Genomic DNA, 15,939 nt, shown 5'->3' with positions numbered 1-15,939 from the left:
AGATACTAGGGTAGAGAACTGAGGCCATTGTGGCACAGAATAAAATTAAGACAGCTAAGGCTTAAATCAGACTTCATGAAGTCCACAGAATTAACATTAGAATAATTTGCAGCATATCTGCTGTACAAATTAGCCAGATATACTGGCTACTAGGTAGCCTGGTACATAGCGGTTTAGAATCTTTAAGGACACTAGGAATCCCAGTTCATCTAACAGTTAGATTCAGGATTTGCTGAAGGATGAGGCTAAGGGACATGAAGAAGAGGGAGATGATAGCCCTAAGGTCATGTAACTAACATTTTTTCAAATAATTGATGAAATTATAGTTTAGTAACTTCTTTGTTACTTTCAGGTCTAGAAAGTTATTTTCAGAGATAGCAAGGATGCTTGTATGAGCACTTTGGATAGGACAAATATTTTGCCTGTGAAAAGAAAACTTTCTTTATATTGAAATATTTGGAGGCAGATCAGAAGAACAAAAGGTTCTAGAAAAAAGAAGGGAATGCATTTCCTGGTATCTGGCCTGCTAAGAGAGTGGAAGACTCTATCCATCAACTTTTGGCATAGATTTGTTTCAGTATTGGTACTGCAACAATAGGACAGATGTTCTTGGCTATTGATCCCTGTAATCATGTTATTAAAAAACTTATATCCAGAAAGAAAGTTAATTATTTAATGGACTCTTAACAGTTAATGATTTAATGGACTCTTTTATCCATTGAGCCCCAAACGCAGCCAAGTCAGCTGCAAGTTCTTAACTGTGCATGAAGGATGAAGCCATTCTCTTGTTATGAAGCTAGTGTCTCTTCAGCACTCACTGATGGCTGAGCAACAGGCAGATTAGCTCCTAATTGTTTACACTGATAGTGACCAGAAGGCTTACAACAGAATAAATCTGAAAATTAAAATCCAGAGGACACCAAATTCAATGGCAGCTATTAACAGTGCAATTAGAGTGGTTGATTAGAAATGTTTATGAAAGTTTTGCAGTCTCTGAGTTTGTGCCAGACTGGAAAAAAAAAAGGCCTGGAACAATCTGAACTATAAAGCTGCCAAGACAATATCTTCTGAAAATGCAGCAATTGCACAGAGGTCTATCCGATATATCAGATAGATGAACTATTTAGGGATGACAAATTCTACCAGCTGAACAATGTGACCTTGGGGACTGACTTGAGCAAAACTACTAAGAGTAGGAAAAGAGTTCAAACAAGCTAATTTTTTATGCAAGGGCAAATACTTGTGACACATATAACTAAGTGAATTTGGGACCAGGAATTAGCTTTGTACTTAATGTTGCCACAAACTGAGCCTCTGACTTAGCACCTGCTCTTCTCACTGTACAAGGAAACAAATACAATTCAAAGCTGAAAGTGTCATACTTTAGTTATTAAGTACTTAACTGAAAATGAGTTCAAGTAAAATGACAGTTGAATCTCCCATAATGTTTCTCTGCCTGAGCTTATATTGATAAATTCTGTATACCTACCATCTATATAATTTCCTCTATCACCTATTTCCCTTCATCAATAACTTCCTTGGCTTCATTCCCATCTCTTTTTCCCTTCTGAATTTCTGAAATAAGGATTGTTCAAGATTAAAAGGAATAAGGATTAAAAGAAATAAGGATTGTACAAGAAACTTTCATTTAGTTTGGTATTAATAGAGCTTTACTATAAACACATGGTGCACCGAACACAAAGAGAGAAATGATTCTTTGGAATGGATTATATTTAGTTCAATATCCCAGCTCTGACATAGGAAGGTACAAGAAACCTACAACAGACAGTTCTAGGGTTATTCAATCTAAAAGACAGAGAATACTTTAACCTCAAGATTGAAATATTAATTTCAAAACAATGGTTTATGATTTGTTACAAGAAGTTAAATGTGTTGTCAACAACATTATTTCATTTTTAAAAAACCTCCTCAATATTTAATCTAAACCACACCCTGTCTTAATAAATTCTATAATCCATTTACATGTGCATAAAAAACAATAGTTGACCTATAAGCACTTCTGGATTGCGCAACATTTAATTTCAATTTACTGTCCTCTTTTTCTTGTGTTCAGAGACAGGTAGAATTTGCCATGTGAAAATATGTTATTTATAACATATATCAGAAAAACATTTACTCATTTTCATTTGCAGTAGTTTCAGTTTGTTTCAACAGAAGTTTTCCACACTCTTCATGATTGCATTACCTATTGTTGAATCCCTTTTTGTTCTATGATTTCCAGAACAATATTACATAGCATTCTAGAAGAGGTATTTAAAGCCTTATGATATCTTTTCTATTCTTTGCTATCCCTTTTCTTATACATGCTAAGAGTTTGCCTTCTTTTTTTTACTACATCTACATGTTAAGCTGAATTGCTCCTTGAATTCTATATCATTACACATTACACATGTACATTTTTTAAAAGTTCGTATATCCAAATTAAAAATTATAAATTATATGATTGAATTCAACTATAAGCTGTTTTTCCTACAATTTGAATGTATAGTATTGTTTCATTTAACATTTGTTTCAGCTCCCTTAGACATCTAAAAAAACCCCATGATTTCTCTGATCCTGAACAAACATCTCTTTGATGTTAAATATGTCATCTTCAAATATATCTACCCCATTACTCTTTGTATTTTCAGGCTATTAATAAAAATAGTTAAAACAAAGGTGTAAAGTAAAATACAAAATACAGAACCTGAACTCAGCATCATTGTTGAAGTTTTCCCGTGAGAAAAAAATAGGACGTATATTTTTCTTTGCATCCTGTTTTATCCAGTATTTGAGCTGTGACAATACTTCACTATGTATAATTACGTACTTCTTTTAATAACCTGTCAGAATTGCTGTGCTATAAAGATATTAGTAACATTTAAAAATGAACCAAATTTATTAATAATGGGCTATTGCTGGGTCATCAGAATATTTGTTCAGTTATAATCTCATATTGTCAAAGAAATTCCGTACTGAATGTCTTTCAAATAATTGTTAATGCTCTGTTTTTCTCAAAACAATAATGGTTACTTTTTTAGCTTTCACCATGTGAGAAACATAGAAAAACATGTAGAAGTAAGACTATAAAAATACAGAAATGGCCATCACAAGTCTCATTAGCAAAAATGCATAGTCCAAGGATAATGCCACAAGCATGATACTGGAAATGGTATCTTAGGTAGTAAACAGACAGGAAAAAAGTCAGTGATTGTTAGGTGGTGCATTTAGTTATTTATTCAATACTCAGTTCCCTATGTGTTGTATTGGCAGTTTATCTTGAATACCTTCCTGAACACAAACAATAGAAAGAGTCAATTTTCCAAGTCAAGGAAGAGAGTATGTTAAAGCTTAGAATAAGCCTTTTAAATTCAGCAGCTAATTTAATGAAGTCCTATAAACAATTTATATGACTGAGTTTTCAGGGAAAAAAAGTTTCTTCCTTTCTATTTTCTCATTTTGCATAATGCTTCTCCTAAGGGAATGGCATGAGGGAATAGGGAAATCAATTGTACATCAAATTGTAGAAACACTGACACATTCCTCTAGATCACTAAAATTGTCAGGTAGTGAGTGAAAAGTGTACATAATTTGTCCATCAAAATTTGTCAAAATATTATATGACAATTCATTAACTCACAACAATTCTAATCACATCTGGCACTAAAATTTTGTATCTGTCTTGCTAACAGAACATCACCAAGCTAAATTTCTAGAGGGATAAAAATAGTGCAACATAAGTAAAAATCTGGTTTCACTGAGGAGAAAAATCTGCTTAGTGCTGTCATTATTTTATTTTTCCCGGTGATTATTTGAGGTTAATTAAGGAAAAAAAGTCCCACAAAAGATGGAGTCAACATTAGAGACAGAAAAAAGGATGATATGAAATAGAAAAAGTAATGGAGTGATAATAACTGAACAAGGAATTGGTTTCTTGGAGAAAATGTATCTCCACATAACTGCATAATCTGTGACACTTCAAAAATACAGATTTGTTTGTTTAGTAATGAATAAGCTGAATTCACTGTACTGCTACTGCTATCAATAGCAAGTGGTTATAGACACCCAATTTAACATTATTAAGGGGTTTTTTTGAAAGATTTTTTACTAATTATTTGTAATACTTTATTCTCCATTTAAGACTGACTCTTCCCATTATACAGTGAAAATACAGCATCTATTTTAGAATTTGGTATTGACTATCTTTGCTATATGCATCAAAAATACAGATCTGAGTGGATTTCAGCAATCTTCCCCCTATCCATATAAAACTATGCTTCCTTATTTTCTTTTTCTGAAGCAACAGTATTTTATACAGGTCCAATTCTCATACTTTTTACAGATTAAAAAATAAATCTGATAACATTTGCAGCGTGGTCTGTTTCTGCTATTTCTATGCTTTAGAATTCTTCACTAGTCAAAAACATTTAAATGAAAAAATTTTGTCTTTGGATTTTAAACAGGGAAAGTCCATAGCACTTGTGCTTTGATTGGAAAGAAAGAAAAGAAAAAAAAGATAAAAAAACAAACAAACACACAACAAGAAATACTTGTATGTTTCAGTCAGTTTTTGGATTTGCATTATCCATGAGGAATGAAACTTTCTTTGTGATTCATATATGAAACTAGTATTGCCTGGACTTCTTTTATTCATGAGTACCAGATGAGGATCAAAGCAAGAAATTAGAGATGGTAGCTCACAGGAGAAAGATGTGAGGGCAAGGTATATAGCGAAAAGCTATTGCCTATTGATGAGAAAAGCAGCCATATTCCTCACACTCTGAAACCTGTAATTTGTGTTTACATTCATCCTCTGATTTTATATATATAACCTAGAGCTCACAAAGGTATACCTTATACATGACACTGGATGGAATTCACCTGAGGATATTACTCATAGAATCATAGAATGGTTTGGGTTGAAAGAGACCTTAAAGATCATGTAGTTCCAACCCCCCTGCCATGGGCAGGGACACCTTCCACTAGACCAGGTTGCTCAAAGCCCCATCCAACCTGGCCTTGAACACTTCCAGGGAGGGGGCAGCCACAGCTTCTCTGGGCAACGTGTTCCAGTGCCTCACCATCCCCACAGTGAAGAGCTTCTTCCTTATATCTACTATAAATCTATCCTCTTTCAGTTTAAAAACCATTAACTCTTTTCCTATCACTACGTGCCCTTGTAAAAAGTGCGCGCCCCCCCCCCCCCCCATCTTTCCTATAGCCCCCTTTAAGCACTGGAAGGCCACTATTAGGTCTCCCTGGAACCTTCTCTTCTCTAGGCTGAACAACTCCAACTCTCTCAGCCTGTCTTCATAAGGGAGGTGCTCTAGCCCTCTGATCATTTTTGTGGCTCTCCTCTGGACCCACTCCAACAGGTCCATGTCCTTCTTATATTGGGACCCCCAGAGCTGGACACAGTACTCCAGATGGGGTCTCACAAGAGTGGAGTAGAGGAGGAGAATTATCTCCCTTGACCTGCTGGCCACAATTCTCTTGATGCAGCCCAGGATATGGTTGGCTTTCTGGGCTACGAGTGCACATTGCCAACATATTCAGTTTTTCATCCACCAACACCCCCAAGTCCTTCTCCACAGAGCTGCTCTCCATCCACTCATCGCCCAGCCTGTAGTTGTGCTTGGGATTGCCCCGACCCCTGTGCAGGACCTTGCACTTGGACTTGTTGAACTTCATGAGCTTTACACAGGCCCACCTCTCAAGCCTGTCAAGGTCCCTCTGGATGGGAGCTTGCTGATATGACTGACTGCAAGGCTGAGGAATTGAGTAACAGAAATCTCATGAAGATCAGCAAAGAGAAGTGCAGAACTACATACATAGGACAGAATAAACTCGTTCACTGATACAGACTAGGAAGCAGCTGTCTGAGTACCAGACCGTCTGAAAATGATCTGGGTGTTACAGTGAACAGAAAGTGAAGTAGGACGGAACTGTGTGTTCTCATTGCTAGTGAGGCAAACCACATACAGGGCTACATAAAACAAACTGTGGTCAGGAGATAGAGGTAAATTATCTTCTTCAACTCAATCCCAGTGAGGCTGCACTTGGAATATGGGTCCAGTTTTGTGTCTCACTTCAAGAGAGATGTTGGAAAACAGGGAATTATTCAGTGGAAGACAACCAAGGTAGTGAGAGGTACCTGCCTGCCAGAGGAAACTGAGGAAGTCTCAGTTGAAGAGCAGGCTAAGAGGAGGACAAGCTTACTACTTGAAGGACATCTACGACTGTAACTGTCAATCTCTTGCACTGGCAAATTTTAAAACAAAGAGCAACCTCTATAAGCTGTGACTTGGTAGGTCTATATTTGGCAGTAGAAAAACCTTTTGTAGAGCACTGGATCATGTCACACAGAGAAACTGTGAAATCCCCATCTTCGGAATTTTCAAGACTCAGCTACAGATAACCATGGGTAACTTGATATAGTCATTATTCAAGAGTTCTGCTTCTTGACTTCATTGGGGAGGCTGAACTATGCAACCTCCTGAGGTCTCTTCCAACCCATATTTCTGTAACACAGATACACATCCTTCTGCAGGTGGAAACATGAGTGTTGTTTCTTACAGAACAGTAGGAATAAATGCTAAAATAGAAAGACACTGAAGCTACTTGGCCATGTAGGCTGAGTTTTAAGTAAAGAAGGGACACAATGTCCTGCACTGCTAAAACAAAAGCTGTATGTCTTCCTTATTAAGGAAAGATAGCCTTTGGCTACCTTTCTGAATCACTTTCCTTCACCCTTACCTAAGACTGGGAATAGTTCTCAAGAGGTTCTAAACAATAGAAACTAAGGAAAGAAACCAAAATCAGTTCAATTCACAATTTGACCCAATGTCATCAGTAAGACAAAAATGGTCTTTTTTAGTTATTACCCATAAAACAAAGTGTTTCTTTTTGACAACATAGTATATTATTTTCATAGGTAATTTTCTTAATAATTTTTATTACTCCGTGTTCTCAATATGTTATTTGATTTGACGTAACAATTTCCTTATGTTGCACAAAACACAAATATAACCCCCTGGGTTAGAACAAAGAAGGAACCCATTATAAAGTGAAAAATTTGAGTATTATTACATGATCTGTATGATAGTCACCAACTATGGTAATACAATGTTTACATATTAAAAATAAAAAGTCGTATTCCGAGGTCTAACTCTGAAGTTAGCCCTATTCTGAAGAGGTTAGGCTAGATGACCTCCAGAGATTCACAGAATCACAGAATCACCTAGGTTGGAAAAGACCTTGAAGATCATCTAGTCCAACCATTAACCTAACACTGACTGTTCTCAACTACACCATATCCCTAAGTGCTATGTCAACCCAACTCTTAAACACCTCCAGGGATGGGGACTCCACCACTGCCCTCGGCAGCCCATTCCAATGCCTAACAACCCGTTCTGTAAAGAAATACTTCCTAATATCCAGTCTAAACCTTCCCTGGTGCAACTTGAGGCCATGCTCTCTTGTCTTATCACTTTCTGCTTGGTTAAAGAGACTCATCCCCAGCTCTCTGCAACCTCCCTTCAGGTAGTTGTAGAGGGCGATGAGGTCTCCCTTCAGCCTCCTCTTCTCCAGACTAAACAACCCCAGTTCCCTCAGCTGCTACTCGTAAGACCTGTGCTCCAGACCCTTCACCAGCTTCCTTGCCCTTCTTTGGACACGCTCGAGTAATTCAATGTCCTTTTTGTAGTGAGGGGCCCAAAACTGAACACAGGAATCGAGGTGCGGCCTCACCAGTGTCGAGGACAGGGGTAAGATCACTTCCCTGTCCCTGCTGGCCACGCTATTTCTGATACAAGCCAGGATGCCATTGGCCTTCTTGGCCACCTGGGCACACTGCTGGCTCATGTTCAGCCGGCTGTCAATCAACACCCCCAGGTCCCTCTCTGACTGGCAGCTCTCCAGCCACTCCTCCCCAAGCCTGTAGCACTGCTGGGGGTTGTTGTGGCCCAAGTGCAGCACCCAGCATTTGGCCTTATTGAAACTCCTACAGTTGGCCTTAGCCCATCGCTCCAGCCTGTCCAGATCTCTCTGCAGAGCCTCCCTACCCTCGAGCAGTTCAACACTCCCACCCAACTTGGTGTCATCTGCAAATTTACTGAGGGTACACTCGATCCCCTTTTCTAGATTATCAATAAAGATGTTAAACAGGAGTGGCCCCAAAACCAAGCCCTGGGGGACACCACTCGTGACCGGCTGCCAACCAGATTTAACTCCATTCACCACAACTCTTTGGGCCCGGCCACCCAGACAGTTTTTTACCCAACAAAGCGTGTGCCCATCCAAGCCACGAGCAGTCAGTTTCGCCAGGAGAATGCTGTGGGAAACGGTGTCAAAGGCCTTACTAAAGTCAAGGTAGACAACGTCCACAGCCTTTTTCTCATCCAATAAGCAGGTTGCCCTGCCGTAGAAGGAGATCAGGTTTGTCAAGCAGGACCTGCCTTTCATAAACCCATGCTGACTGGGCCTGATCATCTGGTTTTCCCACATGTGTTGTATGATGGTACTCAGGATGAGCTGCTCCATCAGCTTTCTGGGCACCGAAGTCAAGCTGACAGGCCTGTAATTTCCTGGATCATCCTTCTGACTTTTCTTATATATGGGCGTCACATTGGCCAATTTCCAATCTGTCAGGACCTCCCTGGTCAGCCAGGACTGCTGGTAAATGATGGAGAGTGGCTTGGTGAGCACCCCAGACAGATCCTTCAGCACCCTCGGGCGTCCTTTGAACACAAATTATTCTGTTAGTCTATTATTACTTATAACAAATGATGAAGAAGGAAAATAAATGAAAAGTACTTCTAAGACACACAAGCTTTGCTTAGGGCTGAAGAACCACCCTGTTCATAGGTACACAAGAGAAGCCTAGATGATAGAATGTTGGGGAAAAAAAATGGGGTTTTTTTCCAAATTAAAGTAGCTTTAAATCACTCAAATGTCAACAGACAAGTCTTTGAAAGAATGATTGATGTTACGTAACAGAGACAGTAATGTGTTTTAGCATGGCAGGGTGAGCTAAGGACAGAGCTTTATTCTGCACTCAAACATCTTTGGTATAATGGGATGAAGTCAAACCCTTAATGTGAGCAAAATGTAGCTTTTATGTGTTAATAGTAACATAAGTGAGAATACACAAACACACAAGTGCATCCTTGGCATTTATCAAACCCTTTTCTTCTCTTCATATCTAATACTTGCCTTCACATCCCATTATGTCAAATCAGGTGCTATAGTGCTACATGATGGATATAATCTAGTGTGACAGGTTACAATCTAGCACATTATTTGGAAAATTGGGAAAAAGGCAGTCGTTATGAAATTGGTTGTTAAAGATGTCCAGGTTTGTTTGTTTGTTTGGTGGTTTTTGTTCTCTTTTTTTTCTTGTTCTTTTTTTGTCTGCATGGGTTTTTTGGTTGGTTTTGTTGCTTTAACCCATGTAGAAGAAAACCATAAACTGGCAGGTTTTATTTTAAAAAGCATAATTTATCTCTAATGTAAGAACTAGGGATTTCTCCACATGCAGCAGATGTTTAAACGGTGTAAACAATTAGAGACAGGATCACTAAGCAGCCATTTCATCTAATGAGCCAGCAAAAGGAAAACTTGTGCATGTTGCAGTGATGGTGCTTTCTCCATCTTCCTCATAGAGAAACTCCAGCTAGGCTAAAGAATATCTCTGCAATTATAAAATAAGAAAACCAAACAAAACCTATGTTCAACTACTTTGAATGGATACAACTACAGCTCTTGCCTTTTACCTTGTCTGGCTTTGTGTCCCATTTTTAGCATTTTAGAATCCAGAAAACATATTGGCAGCCATTAGGAATAGGAAGACACTGATAAACTTTTTATTTCTCGCTCTTGTTCTGGTATAGAGCACTCTTTGTGGGGTGTTTTGTTTTGTTTTGTTTTTTTCTTGAAGGTCTACTCCTGTTAATTTTTAAGAGCTAAATACCATCTTCAGCAACAAAAGATAAAGCTTGCAAGCAAATTTCACAGGGGTTGATGAAGCAGTTCTGCTTGGACTTTAGACAACATAAGCTTTGGTGGTGGGTTTTTTAATTATCTATTTACTGTCTTTTGATTTACTGTGTTAGCTTTGGGCTTCAGATAGAGAGAGGAAAAAAAAAAAAAAAAAGATATATATCTCTTGAATCACAGTGAGGCCTGCATACTCAGGTTTTCAGTCAGCCACAGAAATGAAGCCTCTAAAGTCAGATTCCACCTTGGAAATTTTACAGACAAAAAAGGAAGCAATGGATAGACTTAGACAGATCAGTATTATTTAAGAATTTTTTCCAATAACAAAACTATTTAATTATATTCTTATACCTATGATGCTTTTCTACTATAGCAAAGTATTTTGATATTGAAATAACATGGGTACTACAAGAATCAGGAAAAAAAAAAGAGAGGAGAGTATGTAATATGTATTAATATTATATATTAATAAAATATAATTTCAGTACATACCTTAGTAGATTGTTCCTAGATTTTTTTTTCTTAAAAATTTGTAATGGCTTCCGCAATATAACTTGTATTATGGGATTGACAGCAACACTGAATTTAAGACTATGAGAATATCAACAAATGTATAACTTATCTTCAGCACAACAGACACTATGGAACACTGTATCTTAATATACATATTGATAAAAATTTCTATAGGACATCTAATTGCTGAACATTCAGAAGACCATGACTTCATTCTCTTTTGGAAGATCCCATCTGCGTAAGTTTGATGAAGCAGAAGAAAGGTTTTGAAAGTTTTCCACTATAACACTGAAAAAACACCCCAAATGGGATTATGTATACATGCATATGTATATGTGTGTGTGAGTATGTATGTATATACATATGGAATATCTATAATTTCATTTCAGTCATGGCAAAATGTGACAGGGTGGTATATTAGTAAGAATATTTGCATGACTAATGCATGACTGCATTAATTGTTGGATAGGTCAGAGTTAACTAAAACAGGTATAAACTCTAGTTTTCCAGATTTACAGAAGGATTTGGTTTCTTTTGTTTAGCCCAAAAGTAGATGTCAACAGATACTGTCATGCATTTCTACATAGAACTACAATGATGTCCATCATTATAAATTTCTATATTTCTATCATTTATATTTTCATACATCTAATGAAGTGAAGCAGTATGTAAATATATGGGCCCAGGGGAAGAGATCTTCTCATTCTCTGATCAATCTTCAGAATACTACACTGTATAAAAACTGTTCTAGTCCCTTGATTTAAGTGAGGATACAAGATGCTTTTGTTACAACAACCTGTTAAATAAAAAGTGTAATCTCAGGTTTGAGCAACATAATCTCAAAAATAGCATCTCAAAAACTGAACAAAGAACACTTGAAATTTCTGAAGGAAAATAGCAACTGCTTATATACTGAAGAAAGAACCACTCTGTAAGAATGCAACTGAAAGGGATATAGATTTTCAAGTACTGTGAAAGAGGCTTCTTTCACATCATAGTTTTACACCAATGCAATCCCACCTCTGAGGGGGAAACCTCTTATTTTATTACTTATTATTTCTATGATTATTGCAAAAAAGATAAACATCCCACTTATTATGCATCTTATCATAATCTGTCCTAAATTTGTATCACAGTTTAGTAACCATTCAAGCATCACAGTAGGGGAAGTGTATTATTACAACCATGAATCTTAGGCAGCGTTTTGCAAAGGTTCATCCATTGTTACCTTCCATCAACAGCCAAATAATCCAATATGATTAGCTCTGCATGTCCCCTCTGGAATTATTTAAAATTCAGTCTTCTGGTATTAGCTAAAGCTCTAATAATTTGGATAGGAAAAAAAAAATCCAAAATGATACAAAAATCTAGTACCAGGGTTTATCCTGGATTTATTAATTTTTAAATTTGTTATCACTTATAATTCTCAGAGATGATATGCCCCTAAAGCTAAATTTCTTCAAAGATATGCCCAAAACTCAAGGGACTGCAAAACTTTTGTATCTAATTGTATCAGGGCTTTTTATGAGGCTCATGCACATAGACTTTCAGAAAAGTATAGCTGAACTCTGTGAATACAATACTTCCAATCTCCAAAAAGTAAAATAATATTGTCAGAATTACCCAGTGGATTTTTTAAGTTTTCCCATAACAAAACAGTAGTTAAAGAATTCCAAAGTTTTATATTTAAAAACCCTAATTATTGTAGTTGATTCCTTTAGTAGATTGAGAAACCTCTTAGAAACAAATAGGGAAGAATTTATACCTGATCATCAGACTGACATTTCATAGCAGAATACTCTTTCTTTATATTTTAGGTCATTCACAAGCTCACTGGAAAGATGTCGAATAATGTAGCAGCATGAATGTTTATATCTCTGTGAAAGACACTCACTACTGACTAACACCCCTGCATTTTCTATTACACGATGTCTAATTAAGCCCCATGATGCCACTCTCAAATCTGACAAAGCAGAGATAATTCCTGACATTTTGAAAAACTTGGCTTATGTTCCCCTTCTTTTTACAGTGACACAAGCTGGGGCTTCAAACCGATAATGACATTGCAGCAAGTTTCTGGTTTTTTAGTCTTTTTCACACAGTAGTTTACTCAGAAGGAATGGAATCACACAGCCCTTTATTTGCCTTTGCAATCTGCAAGCACAGAATCACGGCAGCCAAAGACCAAATTTTGCCCTTACTTGCTTCTGTTCAACTCCTACCAAAATCAATGGAAATTATGTGTTATGCTACCCAGGGAGTGATTGGGTCTATAGCACAGAGACACAACCGCCACAGCACATATGAGGTGATAGGTCACGTCACTTCAATTGTCCCTATCTTCTTTCAGCACTAGACAAACATCAGAAGGACAAACATAAAACAGTAAAATAGCAATGGTAATACTCAGTGTCCTGGTGCTGTCCCTGTCACTGCTGCTCCTCCAATCCAGACATAATGCAGAATTTTCTCTACCACATGTGGAGCCTCACATCTACCTTTCTTGGGCAGCAGCAGGAGGCAGACCAGCAATATTTGGAGGCTGTCTTTAATTTAAGACTCATCTCTTTAACATGAAACTGTGACTTTTCAGGTGGAAGAATAAGGAAAAAGGTCCTACACATGCTTCTGAAATTATGAAAATTAACAGAGAAGAATATGTTTTCCTTTTTACAAAAAAAATCAGGTCTTTTCATTGCGTTGTTTGCATTACTTCAAGGATATCAATACACCCATCCATGTCCTGGTAATATCACTGTGTTCGCATTTATTTTACTATGTTCACTGTGACACTAGCCAGAGACTACACAAGATCAGTTTCTCCATTAACAAAAAACGTAAAAGGAACAGGTAATGACTTACACAATGTTTCCACAAATGTCTTACAATGATTAAGACCTGGCTTACAGATCTTAGGGGAAAAAATAATAAAACTCTATTAAAATTACAGAAACCTATACAAATCTCATTAGTATATGGTTTAAGAAGGCACAATTTGCCATTTAATTTCTCAGTCAAAAAGGACTTAATCTCCTAGTGTTAAGACTAATGCAAAAATCATTAATATTTTCAACTGTAAACTCCTGAGACCTGTCCACCAATAGCAAAATGTCTTGCTTTCCCACAATTTTCTTCTAGAAATTGCTTTAATACAGTTTTACAAGAAACATCGTTTGTTCAGATTGTGTCCCAATTCACCCTGCAAACACAGACAACAGAACTAATTATCTTCAACCCCAACCTTTACCCAACTATATTTTTTGAAGGCAGACACCAAATTGGTGGAAAATTACATCTTACATTGGATTTCATGCTTATCACAATTTTTCCCTATCTTTCTTTCTATCTATTTGATTAAATCATTTCACATCTTTCAGAAGTCATAAGTTAGAAAGGAAAAAAAAATGCACCATAGAAAGATTTAATGTTTATAAAGAACATCCCCATTACAGCTGTGGACTTAGCCATTTGAGCAGTCAAGCTAAAGAGCACACAGTAATCCAACTTATTCCCAAGCAACAGTAGAGTTTCACCAGACACAATCTTCTCTCTTCCAACACAAACTTAAAGACTAGAAGATAAAGCTATTTGCAACGAGTTTGTATTTGCTTTCATTCATTATTCTTATTACTGGAGCATTAACATTCTGGTGAAACAAGGTGCTGGGCAGCCATAAAGGAAGAAAAGGCTCCTGACTAAGTTATATTTACACTTGAACTGGAAAAAACAGGCACAAAGTTTGAGGAGAAACATAAGCCTAGAGCAGAAAAGTGACATATCCAAGACTACAGAGGAGTTTAGTAGTAAATTCGTAACAGGCTACGGGTACAAGTCTTCAAGTTTACATTTCAAGTGCTTAGTGAGGAGGCTACATTGTTCCAAATAACTAAACTCAATCATTGAAAAGACATATTTCTCTCCTTACATTCAAGTGTCAAATGACTCTCACTAAAATCAAAGACAGTTGAGAAAAGGAAAGCAGAAAACTAGGAATCCAAAGAAATATTATTGATGGATAAAGACAAAAAGGAAAAATATACGTATTTCTTCTACTTTTATTTTTTCTATTTTTAAATTAAATTCTTGAATCCTGAATCTTGAAAAATTCTCTGATCAGCTGTAATAAACACAGTTCATTGGGATTCTATTTCAATATGATATTTTTATTACTGTTACGAAGCTGGATTTGGGCAGTTCACTTTATAAAAAGGAAAAGTGTAAAGAAGTTCCAAACAAAAGTGTAATAAATACCTTTATTTCATGCAAATCAGTAAGGTGCAATAGCTTATGTTCAGTGTTTCCTCCTGCTTTTATGTTGTGCACCTAATCCTCTCACCTTTAAGTGGTCAGACATTTGTCACAGGACACACACACTGACAAGACAGTGTCTTATACCCTTTTGTGAGGAGACTATGCATACCCCTGCTATAGGTCTTGTTTTAGGCAGTATATTATCCTAATAATCATATTGACCAGAACAGGTATATCTATTAGCATGTATTTGTAGACTGTCAAATTCTCTACTGTAATGCAAAATAAACAACTGCTCTTCACATAACTCCAAGTAGACCACAGGAACTAACCGCCTGAAAACTATCATTCACTAAGGAATGGACACAGATGAGAAGTTTTATAAATACACTAATATGGCGTATTCTTCTTTCACCAAAGATAACAGTAAAGATTCTGTGTGTACTGTCCAACATTGGGATTGAAGACTGCAGTTTTCTCAAAGAATTTCACAGGACTATTTTCATGGCAATAAAATAGCTGAATTCAGGATTGATGCATTTCTATTTATGTGTTTTTCAGATAAAACAATTGGTAGAAAAGATATTATTTTACTTTGAACAGATTCAAAGGAACCACTTTCTTGAGTCTTTCTTGAGTAACTTCTAACAATGACTAGCTTGATTTGACAGCTTGTCTGTTCTTCGGTAAAGCTGGATGACAATCATCCACAAAAGCATTCGATTAGTTTGTCATTACCTGTGTCTTTGTTTAGCAGATGTTTTCAAAGTACTTTGCCTCAGTACTCAGTGTAATTTGTCACCATATAATGTGAAGTGGGCAACTCTGTTGTTCAAGTTACTGCCAAGTTCTTTCAACATTTTACAGCAGTTTCTTTCATCAATGAACGTAAGTTTATATAACCTGTAAAGTATAATAATTGGGTTTATTTTTAAAATAGAAGGAACTCTGGGAATACCTGGAAAATTAAGCTGCAATAAGTATTAGGTAGTAGAGCTGGAGAGGGGACAGGAGAAAGTAGAAGTAAAACAATGTTTTCAAAAGATTCCTATGTGCATTACTCATACATTAGGTCCAATGGACTGTGAATATCCAGCAATCATAGCATATGTTGTGCCATGTTTTACCCTAAAATTGAAGGAAAACACTATCATGATAATGAAAATATTGCAAACCAGG

At 36.7% G+C, this 15,939-nt stretch overlaps 1 protein-coding gene across 4 annotated transcripts in view; it reads right to left on the bottom strand.

Annotated features, from left to right (window-relative positions):
• Positions 1-15,939, bottom strand: part of PCDH9 (protocadherin 9) — a 709,974-nt gene that overhangs the window by 196,054 nt on the left and 497,981 nt on the right. The gene's annotated exons all lie outside the window — the stretch shown is intronic.

This window comes from Strix aluco, chromosome 2, assembly GCF_031877795.1.
Source record: "Strix aluco isolate bStrAlu1 chromosome 2, bStrAlu1.hap1, whole genome shotgun sequence".
NCBI lineage: Eukaryota > Metazoa > Chordata > Aves > Strigiformes > Strigidae > Strix > Strix aluco.
Note: the sequence above shows the minus strand (reverse complement) of the source record. Positions and strands in the feature narration are given on the sequence as shown.